The 17,432-nt window shown below is 39.9% G+C and overlaps 1 protein-coding gene across 1 annotated transcript in view; it reads right to left on the reverse strand.

The window, feature by feature from the left end:
* st6gal2a (ST6 beta-galactosamide alpha-2,6-sialyltranferase 2a) overlaps positions 1-15,544 on the reverse strand; it is a 62,577-nt gene extending 47,033 nt beyond the window's left edge. Inside the window, exon 1 of the mRNA XM_011489202.4 lies at positions 13,236-15,544. The gene's annotated coding sequence lies outside the window, so the exon portion shown is untranslated. The remainder of the gene's footprint in view (positions 1-13,235) is intronic.
* Between the last annotated feature and the right edge of the window lie 1,888 nt (positions 15,545-17,432).

Genomic DNA, 17,432 nt, shown 5'->3' on the forward strand with positions numbered 1-17,432 from the left:
ATTCCATTGCCTGAAGCCTATTATTACTACACTCTACTAGATTTATAAAGATTGCCAATCAGGGATCTCAGATATCGCAAATATTCATCCTCGATATTTGAAATTCTGAGTATTTATTCAATACTGAGTTTAACTCAGAGTTTTTTCAGGTGCCGTTTTACAGCAAAGCAAAAAAGGAATTTGCAAGTTCTCCCACATTTGACATTTTTATTTAGCTAATTTTTTTCACACTAGAACATATATAAACATCAATAGATAAATGTATACGATTGCTGACAGAGCTTAAGAACAATAACCACGTTTGAACAGGAGACAGGCATAAGCTGTAGCGTATTTAAGCCTACTCAACAACAACAATATCGACATTGCAAGTATAAAATGTCTGGGTCTGTTAAGAAAAATATATATAAAAATTTGTGGCCGACTCATGAGGTTCACAGTAAAACGTATAATCCTACACAGTTATAATATACATGTCCATAATGAGGGTCTTTCCTCTTTCCTTCAGATCCACTTTCTCTATTTCCAGCACGTGTGACCTACATTCTGCCTTGGTGTTGTTCATGTAAGATGCAGGCCCAGCTCTACAGTCAGATTTCTGAGCAATACTGTACCCACACAGCACAGAATTAGGAGTGCGTGCACTGGTATTTCATCTGCCTGGCAAGAGCAAATGCTGGTTCTACTATGCTAGACCCATTACTTTTTTTCCTTTTTTTTTTTTAATAGGTAGATATAAGGTTGGATTTCACTTCAGATGAAGTGAGATTCAACAATAATGCATTGCAGTTGCCACAGCTAGAACCGGTTCAACAATAACATGCAGGGGCTTGCACAGAAATCTGCAGCTTCCCAACCCCAGCGTCTGTTAGCGGTTGACATCGCAACCCCAAATGTTTTCATGTCCTCATGGAAGACAATCTGCAGTTCTCTTCACCAAAATGCATCTTTTAGAGTATTAAATTGTACTGTAACAGCTTATTCCTCTAATTTCCGTTTTGTTTTTAGGCAAAACCTTAGTGCAGAATATGACTGACTGAACACACCCCAGGAAAAAAAAACAAGAAGGCCTCAAGGCCCTCCTAAGGACACCCTTGAAAAAGAGATTCTTAATCTCAATGGGACAATTCCTGGGTAAATAAAGGTTAAATAAAAAAATTAAAAATATACTCACAAAATAAAAAATCTAGCAAAAGTAGTTATAAAACACCTGCAACCACACTGCTGAGGCTAAACCACAACAGACGCCTTTTTCTCACAGCCTATCTCGGGTGTGTAACCCTTACTCAGGAAGGATATGCTGCTTGCTTGATTTAGGGTTTCACAAGCAACTTTCAGTTGGTCCTGTTCACTGGCTTTGCATGTTTTTAGCAACAGCTGCGAATACCTTGAACCTGAAACAGGCTCGCCCACAAGTTTTGTTTTTACTTCTGCATTTTTGGTGGCTGCAAACAGAATTGTGCAGTGGCAGAACGTCTTTCTTTTGAATCTGTCTTTTTTTTCAAAAACGAATGACATGAGAAACGGCACAACATGCTTAAGGAGAGGAACCTCCCCCCCAAGAAGTCATCCGTTTCCTGTTTTTCTTCTTTTTCTAACTTGTCCTGTCTAACAGCTGAGCATACATTTGAGAGCTGAGCCTCTTATTTTGGACATATTTTACTGTTACAATGGGGGTTATGAATCTTCTGACACACTAGGTGTATATTTGAATTAACCCCTTTTGTAATTTAGGGTAAACTTTTTTCATCTTACTTATATTTGTAGCAATTTTTGTGTTGGACCGGACGGAAAAGAAAAGGAGGAAGAAGAGAGTGGGGGGGTAGGCGGGTGAAATAAAGAAGTGGGGGGTAAAACCCTGAAACAGCATAAGCATAATTTGCTGGATGTTTATAATCATTACAGTCAGGTTTACAAGTACAGTGATCCCTCGCTATAACACTGTTTACTTTTCACGGTTTCGCTACTTCACGGATTTGCATCGTGCATTGTGACAGTAATCTGATTGGCTAAAAAGTCACTCCGCTTCTTCTCTACCTGTGCGTCAATAACGTTGCAGTTTAATATGTGCATGTACGTAAAAGAGCTTGCCAAATTTACATAACGTTCGTGCAAAATCTCTTGATGGTGGCATGTCGGCGTATAAGGATCTTTTTGCAAAGAATAAAAAAGAGCGACAACAACTGCTTATCACTATGTTCTTCTCCCGAACAAACACAGCTGCTCCGCGGGTTTCAAAAGAAGAAATGATGATTAAAATGATGATTAAAATTATTATTTGACAGTACAGAAGTTATTTGTTAAAAAATACGTTTCTAAAGTACTTTTATTAGTGAAACAAATGCTTGAGCCTGTAAAATGGTTTGTTCTTTCTTTTCAATGTATAATATAGTATTTAATTGAATAATAATTGTAAAAAAAATTAAAGTTTCTACTTCATGGATTTTGCCTATCACGGGTTCTTTTTGGAATGTAACCCCCGCGAAAAACAAGGGTTTACTGTAATACAAATCGAAAAGGGGCGGGGCCTGTCCACACACTCAAATGTTACAAACATACCTGTTGGCTCCAGAAATGTTCACATACAAGACATGTCAACATGTTAACAATACAAATAACATCACATACACATACTTATGCATTCAGACCAACACATGTAAAACATCTCATTCAGTCACGCAAACCACCTGTGCAAAGCTTTAGACAGCACCTACGCTCGAGTGAGTGTCCATGTTCTTCTAAGGTGGATGATAGAATGCGAAAAGAAGGAGGGAGAGCGCCCGGTCATCCCCACACCAAGACCCCCGCCGCAGCAGCAGTGGCAGCCAGGGCCCCCCCAACACCCACACGGCAGCAGACAGAGAACAGCCGCCACATCTGTCATCAGCAATCCCATCCGTCACCCAGGCCAGGGCCAGCAGGACCGCCGCAGGGGTCCCCAAAGCCAGAGAGCAGGGAGGCACAGGGGGACAGAGAGTGCAACCCCCAGCCCAGCCAAGAGAGAAGCCCCCGCCCCCCGCCGCCGCGCCAGGAGGGCCCAACGAGGGTCCCCACCCCGGGAGAACACCCCCCGCCCCAAACAAGCAACACACCACTACCCAGGAGTTCTGGGCATCCCCCCACCCCCACCCCAGGGAGACCTGCCCTACGCTCCAGGTAGCCACCCACCCAGTCCATGGTTGGTCCAGGAAAGAGCAAGGCAGGGGCCAGACACCCCTGCCCAGGAGAAAGACGCCCAAGATCGGTGGGGGTCCACAAGGAGTGTTGTAACCATGGGCCGACCAGGCTCACCCATTGCTTTCTATAAGGCCGGCGTTTAGGGGCAAGGACCAGAACCCACACCACAGGGACACGGACACCCCCAGGATCAGATGTGATTCGATCCCCGGCTCTTGGGCTTCCCAGAAAGCACAGAGCACTTTCCCCAAAGAAACCTCAAACAAACGTGTTTTTATAGAAACTGCTTTTTCCGAAACAATGTCCACCGCCAAAAAAATAGGCCATGGGTTTCTTTTCTGTCTTTCACCGAGGAAAGACACAGCTGTAACATCACATTCAACTTCACCTGCACTGTTCAGTACCAAGTATTTATCTCTGAGTCACACTGGTTACATGTTTTGGTAAAAGACTCCACAGTGCAATCTAGACATGAAATTGTATCCCCACAAAAAGACTAGAACCGTTTTAGGCTTGACAGGAATTTGTCATGCTAAATATCATGCAACATCCTGCTAGGACAGAAAGATGGAGGTTTCTCCTCAGAGGAATAAGAGCTGGTGAGAGAAACGATTGCTCAGACTCAGACCCAAAAATATCCATAAAAGCATGTGAACAATAATAGTACTGTCTACAAGACATGTAAACATGTCAGTCAGAAATGAAAACAAAGAAAAAAGATAAACTGGTCGATGCAAAAAGAAACTCTCACAAAAGCACCAATTTTTTCTTCATCCACTTGTTTCTTATTTTAGTCAATGCCAAGAAAACTACAAAACAAAGCGTACTTAAGACAGCACAGACTGACAACAGGCAAAAGTCTTGGTGTCAAACAGGATGCGCATTTGTGTCAAAACCCAAAGAAGTGGAGTAGAGCAAAAATGATCAAAATTAAAACATATTAATTTAAGAGAATAAGAGACCCTGACCAGCGGAGTTAGGTTGGTTTTCTGGTTGGTTTTGTAGCTCAAAGTGGAGGGATTTACCAATCTAACGTCTCATTCACAGGCACCCATCCAGGGACTCACCTGTGCAGGTGCAGTGGGTTTTTAGGTTATCTAGGCCCATGGAGGGTCATAGAGAGGAAAAGGTAAAGCTAAAGGTGTGTTTTTGCAGTTCCCTTGTGGCTCGTGCGGCCACCTTACGGTACATCATAATAATGGATAATAATAATAAGTACAGGTAATGCTGTCGTATGAATCCCTTGTTCTGCCCTCTTGTAAAGTGCGAGTACTGGCCACTTACTGACAGCACGCAAATGCTGTACACAGGGCGTGCAGGTGATACATAAGTGCCCGTACAGGACGTCCGTAGGATGAACACACAAACTACTCTCAATGTCCAATTTCTTTATTTTCAATTATCACATGAAAAGCACTAACATGCCTCTTGCGCAGTGAACATATATTTTTTTTCCCTTGGGGTGGGGGTGGGGGTGTGGTGTTAAAAGCTTTTGCTGTGACTTGTCACCCACAGTATGTATAAAACGTGCATGAACATTTTTGCGTAACAGGTTCATCAAGCGGTTTACGATCATGCCTGTGTGTCCAGGTAGAGGTTTTCCCATTTTTCGCACACAGAAAGCCCATTTCCACCCGTAAGGGCAGTTATGACTAAAGCATTGCACAGCAGATACAATGTCTGCCAAAGCGAAACTGGCCTTAACCATAGCACATACCGAATTCATGATGCATGATTCATGATTGTAAAACAAAAACATGTTTTACAAAAAAAGGCGCTTATGATTTTATTCCCTTTTCAACAGTTTTTATATGAACTCAATAGAGATAAATTCAATTTTTGATTTTATTTATTTGAAACTGAACTGTCTGATCGTTTCATAAGTGCTGATTTGTTTTTTGGTAAATCCTGAAGTGGAATATTTTTAGTCATTTCGACCTAGAGGAATATTTCTGCCACTGGAATAGAAGCAAAAATCTAACATCATGTAACCCAATCATTACACTATTAAAAGTGAATAATGTGCTACAAATGTATAAATAAAACCATAAATAAGAGAGATTGAATGCTATCATCACAGCAGTGTTTGTTTCAGATGGTCATAAGCCTTCATTTTTGTATTGTTATAGGCTTATTAGTTTTGCTCTCAGAAGGAAGCTCTTGCCAGCGTTGATCAAGACGTGCTGGGCAGAAATCCCTCACACCCGAACGCCTGCCACAGTCCATCTGTAATGCTACGTCCACACCGGGCTTGGAAACACGCATTCAAACGCTCACTTTCAATAAAAAGTCCATGTAAATGTGCGCATGTTTGGGTTTCGGGCTTCCACATTCATAACTCTTGCATTCATGTGTCACTAGGGCAGGGTATCAGCAATAATTTCCAGAACCAATTTGATTCACCAGAGCCTGGATCAATTCGATTCTTTGGAACCACTCGATTCCATTTGATTAGATTCAATTTTGAATTTACACAGTTTACACATTTAGACATAATTGTATAGAAATATAATTATAATTCATATATGTTTTGAAGATATTCATATTAATCTGATACAGTTCACATACTTTAAAATGAATTACTGAAATAATTTACCAGTGAGATTGTTAACACTATACAGTGATATGATTTTCCAAAAGGAGAAGCTTCAACAAAAATGTGCAGATCATTATGTTCTGCCTCTCCTGAAGGCTGTTTCAGTTTGGCCACTAGGTGAAGCTCACGCTATACCATTACACCTTTTTCCAGAAGAGAATAGCAAAAAACGGTGCTTTAGACCCTCCGGGCAGCGGACCGGTACCAGTCCGCACAGAAAAAATAAAATAACTTACATGACTTCCGTTTTGATTATTTCGGAATCTGAAAGATTTTTTATGTTGAAAAATTGCCCGATTCTCTTTTACATCCGTCTATGTCACTCTTGAAGCAGGCCAATTCACTCGTCTCGGTCACATGATAGGATACCGCTAAAATAAAACCCAGGAACTAGCAAAATGAGTAAAAAACAAAAGTCTTTGGAAAGTTTCTTTGCCAAGTGGAAAAAACCCATCCAGGAGACAGAAGAGGAGCCTTCCACTTCCAAAAAAAGAAAGCTACATTTAATAGACAGTATCAGGAGTCCTACTTGAAATACAGATTTATCCCAACGGGAGATTCCCTCGAACCATTCAGTATAGTGGTGAGTCGGATTTTCCATGCACTTATTTTGAAGGCATGTTTAAATGTTATAACAATAGCAACCAGGGAGTGTTGCGGGCAGAGAGGACGTTGCTCATGTCATAATTCGTGTTTATTGTTATGTTTAGAAAATACCACAGTTTTCATGCAAGTCATATCATATTATTTTGTTGTATTGTAGTGTCGGTCACGTGCACGTTTGGTCTGCTGTCGGAGTTCCGGAGTTCCGTAGGCTGCAGCCAGGGGTTACTCTCGGAGCTGGTAGCACAGGGAATTGTGGGAAATAATCCCCCTTGCCTGCTTTGGTCAAAATAGGGTTGAGCACGGGTGTTTCTTTTTGCCTACGGGTCCTTTCATCTGGCAGTTTTGTTGTTTCACCCTTAGTTATTTCTTCCTGTTGTGTTTGCTTCTTTTTAGCACCATGAGTGTGGGAAGGGGAGGGGATGATGACACCTGTGCGATGTACAATATTTAACCTGTCAAAAAAAAAGTGCAGAGTACATCTTATCACGTGTCTCTGCCTTTATTGCAACGTTGCTACAGCGTGTGTCCACCACATATAACATACCGGTCCGTGAGAATTTTGCCAGACATCAAACCGGTCCGTGGCGCAATAAAGGTTAGGGACCACTGCTCTAGACCACAAATTGTTACTTAAAAAAAAAAAAACGTTTTCTTAAAAGACAGCAGAATATTTCTGGCTATGAGTCTACAGAGCTGTTCATTTAGTCAGCAAAGTATGTTTAGGTCGAACAAGCGTTAGCATTAGCCGTCCTTTGGGAAATTCCATTATATGTTAGGATCAAGCTAGCGGACCTTGGCTTTACTGCTGTTATGTGATAGGTCACCAGAAAGGGAAGGCAGAAAAGATTGATCTCTACTTTTATGGATCGATTATTGATTTATTAGGCTTGAAAGGATTCAGGTTGATAACTCAGTGTTATCAACCCAACCCTAAGCTTCACTACCCAAGTTTCTCAGTCAATTTTCTGACTTACAATTGAATTCGCGTTTTGTATGTAGTTTTGCGCTCGGCCGGAATCCTACAACACCAAGTCTTTCGTATATCGAAAGAGAGCGGGGAAAGAAAAACCGGAAGCAAAATTCACAAGATCTGCACTGTTTTAACATAGTACCGAGCACTAGTATCATGTAGCAACTAAAAGCTTGAGGAAAAATCCACGTTCAACGCATTCTTGAATGCCCCATACATGCCTGGTGTACGTTGCTTTGGTGTTTCTACTTTATTTTAAATGTGAAGTATACCGCTTTTTTTTTTTACATCTGACCTTTAAACCAAAGCTCGAGGATCGAGTCTCTGAATTGTCTCTCTGCTTGTCTGATAAGAAACTGCCTTTTCTGTTAAAAAAAACAAAAGTTAAAAAAAAGCGGTTACAAAGAGAAAGTGATAAAAGCAAGACAGGAAGTTTACTGAAGTAAAAGCACAATACCAGGAAGTATCCATTATTGTGACTGCAGCAGCTCATCTATGCTGAGCTATTTGATGACACGTTTTCACAGTCTTGTGCTCCCAACTCCAGACAGACAAATACAAGGTTTAACTGAGGAAAAGCAGCTCTTCACCCTTTATTATGGCTCATAAATAACAGCTGGGAGGGCCAAAGGTCTCCAGGGAGACTAGAATGGTTATGCTGCTCTTAAAGTCCCACACCAGCCATCTTTTGATCCATTTTTTCTAAGTGTTCCCAGTGGCCTTTGCATTATGATTCTGCTGTTTTTAGCCAAGATAAAAAAAAACACCCGTTTGTTTTTCGAGGGCGGTTTCTGCAGAGCAGCAGCAGCTCATTAGAAATTTCCCTCCGAGTTGTAGTGCAGAGCAACAGAACCGCACTTTCCGTCGCCCAGAACTGAAAGCTCCATCTTTGCTCGCACTTACAGCCCCTCACGCCCCTAACCTGCAGAATAAATAAATGGCGAGTAATACTGAAGCTATCCAGCCATACAGTTTTCATCCAGAATCCAGCTCAGAGGAAAACAAAGATCTTCATGGATCTATTAGTCAACAAGTGGATGATCCGAATGTGGTGGAGCTTGCAATGCCCATATTTTCTACGTCACAAATATAATATTTTTCAAACGGCATTTTATCGTCTGCTCCATATTCACAACAATTTAAATAAAGAACATTTTGATCTTAACTTTCTTTACGTATATTCTCCATCAACAGAAAGAACATGTTGAAAACACCAAAACACAATTTTCATCAGAGTGGGTCTTTAACGAGGTTACCGTTAAATTTGTGTTATACTATGGGCCGGGTGAATACTCGATTCTGATTGGCTGCTGGGTGTGCATTAAAACCTGATAACCTGAAAAAAGAAGTTCCGGTCACCTAGCTTGAATGTTTTGTATCACTGCGCCGGCTTCTTTAAAACAACCTTTTGCTTCATCATTTGGACAAAAACAAGCGGTAAGAGATGAACTTTCTCTCTGAACCGATGCTTTATTAAACCCATTAAAAAGATCAGCATATATATATGGCTTTATATCGCCGAATCTTGACTGCAGCGGTGGTACGGCGCGAGAAAAGCGATCCAAATCGGAAAAAAAACAAGAATAAAGGACTAAAAACTGGTTAATATGTATTGCTTTTGTAAGTGACCAAGGTATAAGCAGGTTAATGGCCTTCGAAGTGTGGATTATTACTTTTTAACGCACTTCGCGGAAGGACGGTTAAGGCTTCCACGGCGTGCGTTAAAAAGTAACACACACTTCGTCGGCCATTAACCCTTATTTAACCTGTAGTTTGTCATAAACCTTCAAGTTAACCCACAATAAAATCTATTTTTGGAGTCATTCCCCACTTGTAAACCTGTTCAAAAGACTACAGGAACTCAGCAGAGAGAAAATGATAAAAATAAATTGTAAAAGAATTTACAAATGCAAAGAAAAGGAAACGAACAGCACAGCAAACTTGTCAACAGTGAGTCCAGACATTAAATCGGATCACCTCATCACCTGAAAATTCCAAAAGAACAAGTCCACCCCTTTGACCGTTACAATCCTTAACAGAGCTTTCCCTCAAGTTAAATATTCTCTACCCTTGGTGACAGTTTTGCACTCCTGACATGTTTGTCTGAGATAAATCCTTGGTTCAAACAAGCACAAACCATTTGTTTGTCCTTCTCACTAAGCAAATGCAAGATCTGTTGCTCCAAATATGATGAGAGCCCAAATGTTTGGGGTCTGGGTAAAGCCTGGGGTGCGGGCCGAAGCTCGTTCCATGACCGCTGAAGGCGGGGCTCACATAACCGCTGGGCTCGTCCCCTCCACTCCATCTGAATTCACCCCCTCCACCTTCACTCTACCGCTGTGCAGAACCTGCACATGAGCAGTCCACAGCAGAGGTCAGCAGCTAAACCACTTCCTTGCTTCTAAAACAATCCACTACCTGAACCTTGAACTTCACGGCAGCTTTATTGTTCTTGCATTGATATTCTTGCTTCAGGTAACTAAATAATCCCACAGTAACCCACCATAGATTTCTCCATCTCTTTTCTCGTGTTTATAAGCAACAACAGTGTCAACACAACACATCAGCGCTCACAGTTCAAACAGCACAAAGACATTTGGTTTATATGGTAGTCGCCCACTAATGTTGACTGTGCGTTGATACTCTTAGATTTCGGAATAAAGTTTCAAATGAAGATTAATGTTTTGTTACTCAATAGTATTGAGACAATTTGATCAGTGCTTAAAATTATTTTAATTTCTTTTGTGATCTGCCAAGTTGGTTGTGTCATACACGTTTCTACAAGTAGACATTAGAGATAAAAAATAAAAAAAACATTTTAATTGCACATTTCTATTCCGTTTGTCTTTGGCAAAGGCAGCAGCTTCCCTCTGGGCATCAATAAAATACTGTAAAGCACAGAAAAAACAAGACAGTATGACAAATCTATTTCAACAGGAAGTTAATGCTTAATAAAAACCTTAACTGTTCCCGTCCATGTGCTGCCATGAAAAACCCTCCATAACGTCAATGAATTGCTGACATTCCTGCATGGTGGCAGAGGACACTCATCTGGAATTTACCCACGGACATTGCCATAGGGAGGAAACCGTCAATCAGAAAGTAGAACCTTTTGCTGACAAGTTAGTTGTATCAATTTGAAATTTAAATGTAATACTGTAGGACTTGCTTTCAATTTCTATAGTAAAAAAAAAAAAGAAACACTTTCAATAATGCTTCGTTGCACCCTCCCTTACAAAAAAAAGCCGGAATCTGTCTTTTTTTTCCCCTACAAAGTGGGATCTTCTTTATTTTAAATCAATGTGACTCTTCGGAGCAGCTTCAAAGCTCCTCTGCTGCAATATTTAGAAGATGCTTCAGTGTGCAGGCTGCCTGCTGCACATGAGTCTCTCCCAGACAGATGGCATGGATCTTCTTTCACTGCAGCAGTCCTTCAAACTTTCTCCTGTTTATGCTTTGTAATTCCGCAGATCTGAGGTTGCATCGGTGATGCACTAATGCAGCTAAAAGGCTTCATAGGCCGCGTCTCTTCCTCTCAGCTCACCCTCATGAGACAAGTCCGTCAGGGTTTAGCTGGACCTCCACACACACAGTTATTGTCAGTTGGCATCGACACAACAAAGCCCCTCCCTTATTTAACTGACTGATCCTCGTTCCGGACGGCTGCAAATATTGCAGGACAAACCGATCGTTGCACTTAAATGTCAGTTTTCCGTTTATCAGCTGCCTGCAGCTGCACGTCTACAGCTGCCACTGTGTTCATCGACTGCAAACAGATAAAGAGATGGATAAAAACAAGGGCACCCAGTTAGCTCACAGATCCCATTAAACTCCGTTTGGGCCTTCATTTCACGTGTTAGAGAATATTCTCCAACGACAACAACATTTTACACCACTGATGTTGTTATTTTGAATATGTAAAACAATGTTTTAATGTCAATGTTGTTTTCTAAATAAAAATAGAAAATGTCACTCTTTGGTTGTTGTTTTTTTATATCATTTTTCTTGTAATTCTATGAAATTTGATTCAGTTAGTCATTACATATATCCTAAAATCTGTTTCATTTGATTATAAAAAACTTTTTTCCCCTTAAAAAAATTACATTTTAAAATAAAATAAGTAAATGTCAATCATTTTAACCGTCTGATTGTACCTACACTTAAACATGATTTGATTGAGCTATTAAATACATCTATTTTAAAATTAGTTTGATTTCAATTTAAAAAAAATCCCCGATAGCCCTTGATTAAAAATTAAAGATGGACATTTTTAAAATAAAAGTTAAAAAAAATGTTGCTGATTTTCCGTTAGATTGTCTTAATATTTTTACATGATATAATTCAAAAAATATATTTCATTTGATTATTCAAAGGGTCTACATTGTGAAAAATCTACTTTATTAGCTTTTTCTTATGATAACCAACCCAAAGTGGTATTTTGATACATTTACGCATTTTCCTCTAAAAACTGAAGCCCTGAGCCCCTTCCAATCCATGAAAACGAGCGGGTTCTCACATTATGACCTCACAAAGTGAGCAACCGCCCCTTCCAGGAAGAGTCTGCACAGCCAGCACCACCCCCAGACTAATAGACACACCCACTTTGTGGAGCTAGCAGGATCGGCTAAAAACTTTCCTCTGATCTGCACATCCATCATTGCAAAAGTTTGGATGTTGTTCGTTTTCGTGGAAGAAACGCAGACACGCTGCCGAAGGGACTCAAGGTTGACGTCATGAAATGGGCGGCACCCACAGGGAGCGAAAGGCGGAGCCTGAGGGATCCAGTCATCATACTTCCAGGTAGGTAAATGAACTGCGGAAATAACTCAAATTTATTTATTTTTTTAAATCATTCTTTAGTGTGCCAAAGGTAATATATTATCATGTTTATGGATATAGTTAACTCCGAAAGGCTTAAAAAAACATGATATAGGACCTTTAAAACTAAACCAAGCTGGAAATTTTCAAAATAAAAGTAGAAATTTACTACATAAAACAGAAAACTTGACTTGAGTTAAAATTGTTTGGCTCTCGGTGAAAAGAAGTGTATAAAATATTAAAAGAGACTGTATTTCTACAACAAATATGAGCAACTTGTGCTTAAAAGCTTCCACATTCAAGATTTAAAGAGTCACAAACCTTGTGCTCCAGTTTGTCAGTTTTTCAAAGCCTTTTCATCTCTCAGATTAACAAACATCGTGGCCGCAAAGGAAGTCTGAATAATTCAGAGGTAAAAAGTGTCTGTTCTGCAGCCTGAAAGTTCAGAGGTGGTGTCTGCTGAATGTAACCTCTTACCCTTGTCATGCACTTTCAGAGGGGAAGCAGCTCATAGGGTCCAGAGACAGACAGACAGACAGAGTCAGCACTCCTAACACAATGTCCAAAAAAAAGACCTGGAGGACTTCTGTGCAGCTTTTAAAGGAGAGTTGGAACCTAGAGTCCTTACACCTAACGTCTGTTATCTGATTAGTAGATGTGTGCAAAATGTTTGCACAGGAAGAGCATCGCCAGCTGCTGAAACCACTTCAATCAAATGCTGCTCTGCGAGGCTCTTTCTGCATTATGCTTTCAAAAGAAGGACCCCTGTTTTTCCTGATCACTGCAGGCCGAAGTGAAGCGAGGAGAAGCCCCACGAAGCCCCCCGGGAGCTGAGCCGCGGTGCGCCAGTCACCAGCTGACACGCGCGGGAGTCTGCGCCTTCGTTTAGCGGCGTTCCTGTCCGAACTGCCGCACTGGAGACCGCGAATGGACGAGCTGCTGCGAGCATTCAAAACAAAAGCGTCGTTGCGTTAGGGATGCGCGCGGAGCTTACGGCCGCACGCGCGCGGACACCTCCTCGCTCTACTAGACAAACAAAGTGGCTGCGGGAAGCGAACAAAGCCTCACCTAAAGCCGGCGGCCGTCCTGGTGTCCGGGGCCGCATGTCGCTCCTGGCCGCCGCGTTGAGTCTCCTCCGCGCCTCCTTCGCTGTTCGCCGCTGAGCTGAGCTGAGCCGTGCCGTGCCGTGCCGACGTGGGGGGGTCTATCACATTGTTGCTGGCCTTTCCTCTCACATCCACATCCGAACGGATCCGGGGGGCGGAGTCTTTGAGTGGCGGGGGGGAAGTTGAAAGACAAAATATACAATATTTATGATTTTTTTTTCCTTTTTTTCTTTTTTTTTTTTTAAACGGAAAACCGGAAAAAAAGAATAAATTGGAGCACAAATGTGCTAGTGATCCACCCACACTGTTAGTTAGCCATCTTTGTGTCTGGTTCTGAGCTTCAAAACATCTCAGGGGGTTAATATCCTGCAGAAAGATTTGAATCATTTTGGTTTGTTTGTTGTTGTTTTTTTTACCTGAAATAATCGTTCTTTCACCACCAGAAAACAAAATGTGGCACAAACCTTAAAGATATTTGAAGGAATTACTTTTTTGCTGAAAGGTTTTGAATCATTTTTCTATATCATGATTAGTGGTTGACGATCCAATACACTGACCTAAAATAGATCCAGGACATCTTTAGCCAAAACTTCATCCATTGTGACTCAGAGATGAATACCTGGTACTGAACAGTCCAGGTGATGTTTCTCAAATTCCTCGGATTTCTTGCTAGTAGATAATCAAGTGTAAATTAAATATGTGTACAAACAAGTAAACAAGAATGAATGTCAAATCCATTCACATTTTAGTTTTCTTTTATTGTTAACCTTTATTTAACCAGAATATTCCCATTGAAATTAAAACCTCCTTTGAAAGAGAGTCCTGGCCAAGAAGTCAGTAAAACACGAGAACAATAGAAACATTGAAACATAACATTTAGTACAGAATTAAAATGCACAAAACAGTGAGTTTTAAACACAGTGATCTAGAGACACAATTAAAGTATTTAGTGGAATTCTGTTTCTTTGAGCTATGCCTTGAAAACATTAAATGATGGTAGCTCAGTCTTCAACCTTTCTGTTAGATGTTCCAGACCATGGAGCTGCAGGTACAACATTTTTTTCCCCAAGTTATGTGAGGGCAAATTGGACAGTAAGCAACAACCATTGACAACATCTCATTTCTTTTTTCTTCATAACAGTTTCCCTAAGTTCAGTCCACTGTTGTGTTTCCACATCCAAATGATCCAAAGGGAACATTATTAGAACATTCTACCTAACTGGATGGTCACATGTCTTTGCTAAATTCAAAGTGTTTCCACACATTGAACTGGAATGACGGACGGATCCGTTTTTTGCTGACATCACATGCGTGCTGTTGGCTGTGATGACATGTGGTCGTTTTTACATTATAGTAAAATAATACTCAATTTAACAGTGATATAAACAATTTATTTCATTTTGAAATTATTTTCTAATGGTACAGATCAACTTTATTAACGACTTGCCTCAGAAAGATCAATGAGGTTGGATTGTAAGAATATTAATTCATCGATTAAGTTATGTAAACATCACACTCCTAATAAAGACCCTTTCCAAAAAATTTGAATATCATGGATCATTCAAAAATGAAACTTTCATAGAATGTAGATTCAGGACCCACTGTCTGAGTGATTTCAAGTTTTTGTTCATTTTTACATAAATTGGCGTTAATAAAAATTTAAACATTGGAGAAATCTGCCCAAATTTTGCAGGATATGAAAGTTTTAAACTAAATTTCACCAACTAATCATCTACTAAACTCACGGCTCAGGTTCCCCAGATGTCGTTAAATTGAGTCAGTTTGGTTCAATAGGGGGAAGACTTCAGACTTGGCAACCAGCTAGTTGACTATCATTGATCTCCCCCATAGTCTGGATAAGCCACCATAGTTCCGAGCTAAGGAGGCTGACTGTTCACAGACTGTGTCAAAGCAGATCAACAGAAAGTCTAATGGAAGGAGGAAATGTGGAGAAGAAGCAGCAGCAAAAAGATTTATCAACAAGACAAGATTTAAGAACCTGCAGACATATGGTGGTTCTGAAGTGCAAATCACACCAACAAATCACTCAATGCAAAAACATATTCATGATCACAAACACAATTAAAAAAGAAAAACAAATAATAAAAAAAAACATTACATTTTAGAAATTAAAGCAAAGATGGAAAGCAAAAGTCATTTCCAGAAATCAAAGTGAAATATCTAAAAAATAAAACACAATAAGAAACTGGAAAAGGTAGAGACAATGGGACATCGCTGATTGGATGATGATGGTTGAGTTTTTTCAATGCGTCTCCAACGTCCACATGCTAATAAAAGTTTTATGATTAGCACGGAGCATATCCATATGGCTTCGTACCAAATAACATTCGGTTGAAATGATGGACAAATGTCATCATCCAACCAGCAATGTCCCCGTAATACCTATCTTTTGTGGTTTCTTTTTTTTTTTTTACATTTCCTTTTGATTTTCTGGAAATGATATTCAAGCCTGCCCCTAATAGACATAACAAAATACTACTAAAAATAATTAAAAAAAAGAAAATAGTTATATACTAATGATAAATATCTCAAATTGACAAAGAGGAAAATAAACAATGTGAAACAAATAGAATATTGATTTTAATCTAATATATTTAATCAAAAAAAAGTATATAATAACATTATATATAAAAAATAGAAATTATAAAATTGTTGGGTTAATATCATTAATGTCTTCGTTTTTATCTTTATACATTTTAGCATTCATCATATATTCTTTTACTGTGCCCACACTTATGCCTAAAGCTATTTTAAACTTTAGAATATATTTGGATCTTTTTTGTTTTAGGCGCCAGACTGTTCTATATTTTAGATGCACGCAGAGACACACAACATTTCCTATGGCAGTGACCTTCAACCTTTTTCAAGACGCGGTTTCTGAAAAAAAAACATTTTCCACTTCAAAATGCTACAAGAAATTTAGTTAAAAAAGAAGGGGTTGGTGGTGGAAGACCCAAAATTGCATGAGACCAGGCATGGTGACAGAAAATTAAACATTTAATAAACAAACTGAAACATGAAAAAACCATGGAAGCAACAAGAAGGTGGCAAAACAGAAAAAAGCAAACGACCTGACAATGAAGAACTGAAAACCAGACACTTCTAAACACTTAGATCAATTCACAGAAACGACAAGAGCTGTGGAGGATTAATATTGAACAATATATATCACATAGAACTTGAACAATATATAACCCATAGAACTGGTTCAGAATACTTTTTCAGCAGATCATGCGTGATTACATGTGAGAGGCCCCACTGCAGTTTAGAATAACGGACACATGGGAGGATAGGTTGTGGAGGTGTGTGCCACACACTCTTGGTATGGGGGAAGGCTCTTTGTACGTTGTGTTCTGGATTCTCTCTGTCCAGATGGTTACGTGACAGCTAATGGCCCTGGGAGCCGCGGAGACCACTGACCAGGCGGATTCTGCACCCTCCTCTCTACATTTACATATTCATCCATACATTGCAGGGAGAGAAACAGTGCTCTGTCTTGTGTTCCTGCTGTGAGGCCTGTTTTAATAAAAGGCATTCAGGGAAATTGATTGAGCCTGGATGTCTGTATTAGAAATATTGTTAGGGTAATAAATCTCTGGTTTGAATTGGAAACCCCCGTCTGTGCGCTTTCATTCCAACAGAATCTCCACGCTTCAATATGAACCTTGAGTGAGTGACTGACAGGGAGGGTGCATAACCAATAAACCACTTCAAAACCAAACCACATATTCCTCACAGAAAGTTGTTGATTTGCAGAAGTTGTTTTTGATTTATCAAAATCCATTTAAAGCGACATTACAGTTTTTTTTCCATAGAATGCCATTTTAACACTTAAAATTGACCAACAAAAAAAGACAAACGATTGAGTACATCGCATCTGAAACACTGAATATATATGAGAACAGCAGTGAGGCTAAGATGAAATCCAACAAGAAGGTCATTAACAAGATTGTTCTAAATAAGTGCAAACCTTCATTAGCCAGGTTGCTCTGAATTTTCCTCCAACAGTAAATTTGGTCTTTTCTGTCTGTCAAACACACAGAGTCAAGATGAGTGAGATGATGGAAGCAAAGTCACTTGGATGCAGACTCCTATGTTTTTTCCTTTCACTTTTCAAAAAACCCATTCAACCCAATAA

This window comes from Oryzias latipes, chromosome 21 (genome assembly GCF_053564925.1).
Source record: "Oryzias latipes strain Hd-rR chromosome 21, Olatipes_Hd-rR_3.1".
NCBI classification, from domain to species: Eukaryota; Metazoa; Chordata; class Actinopteri; order Beloniformes; family Adrianichthyidae; genus Oryzias; species Oryzias latipes.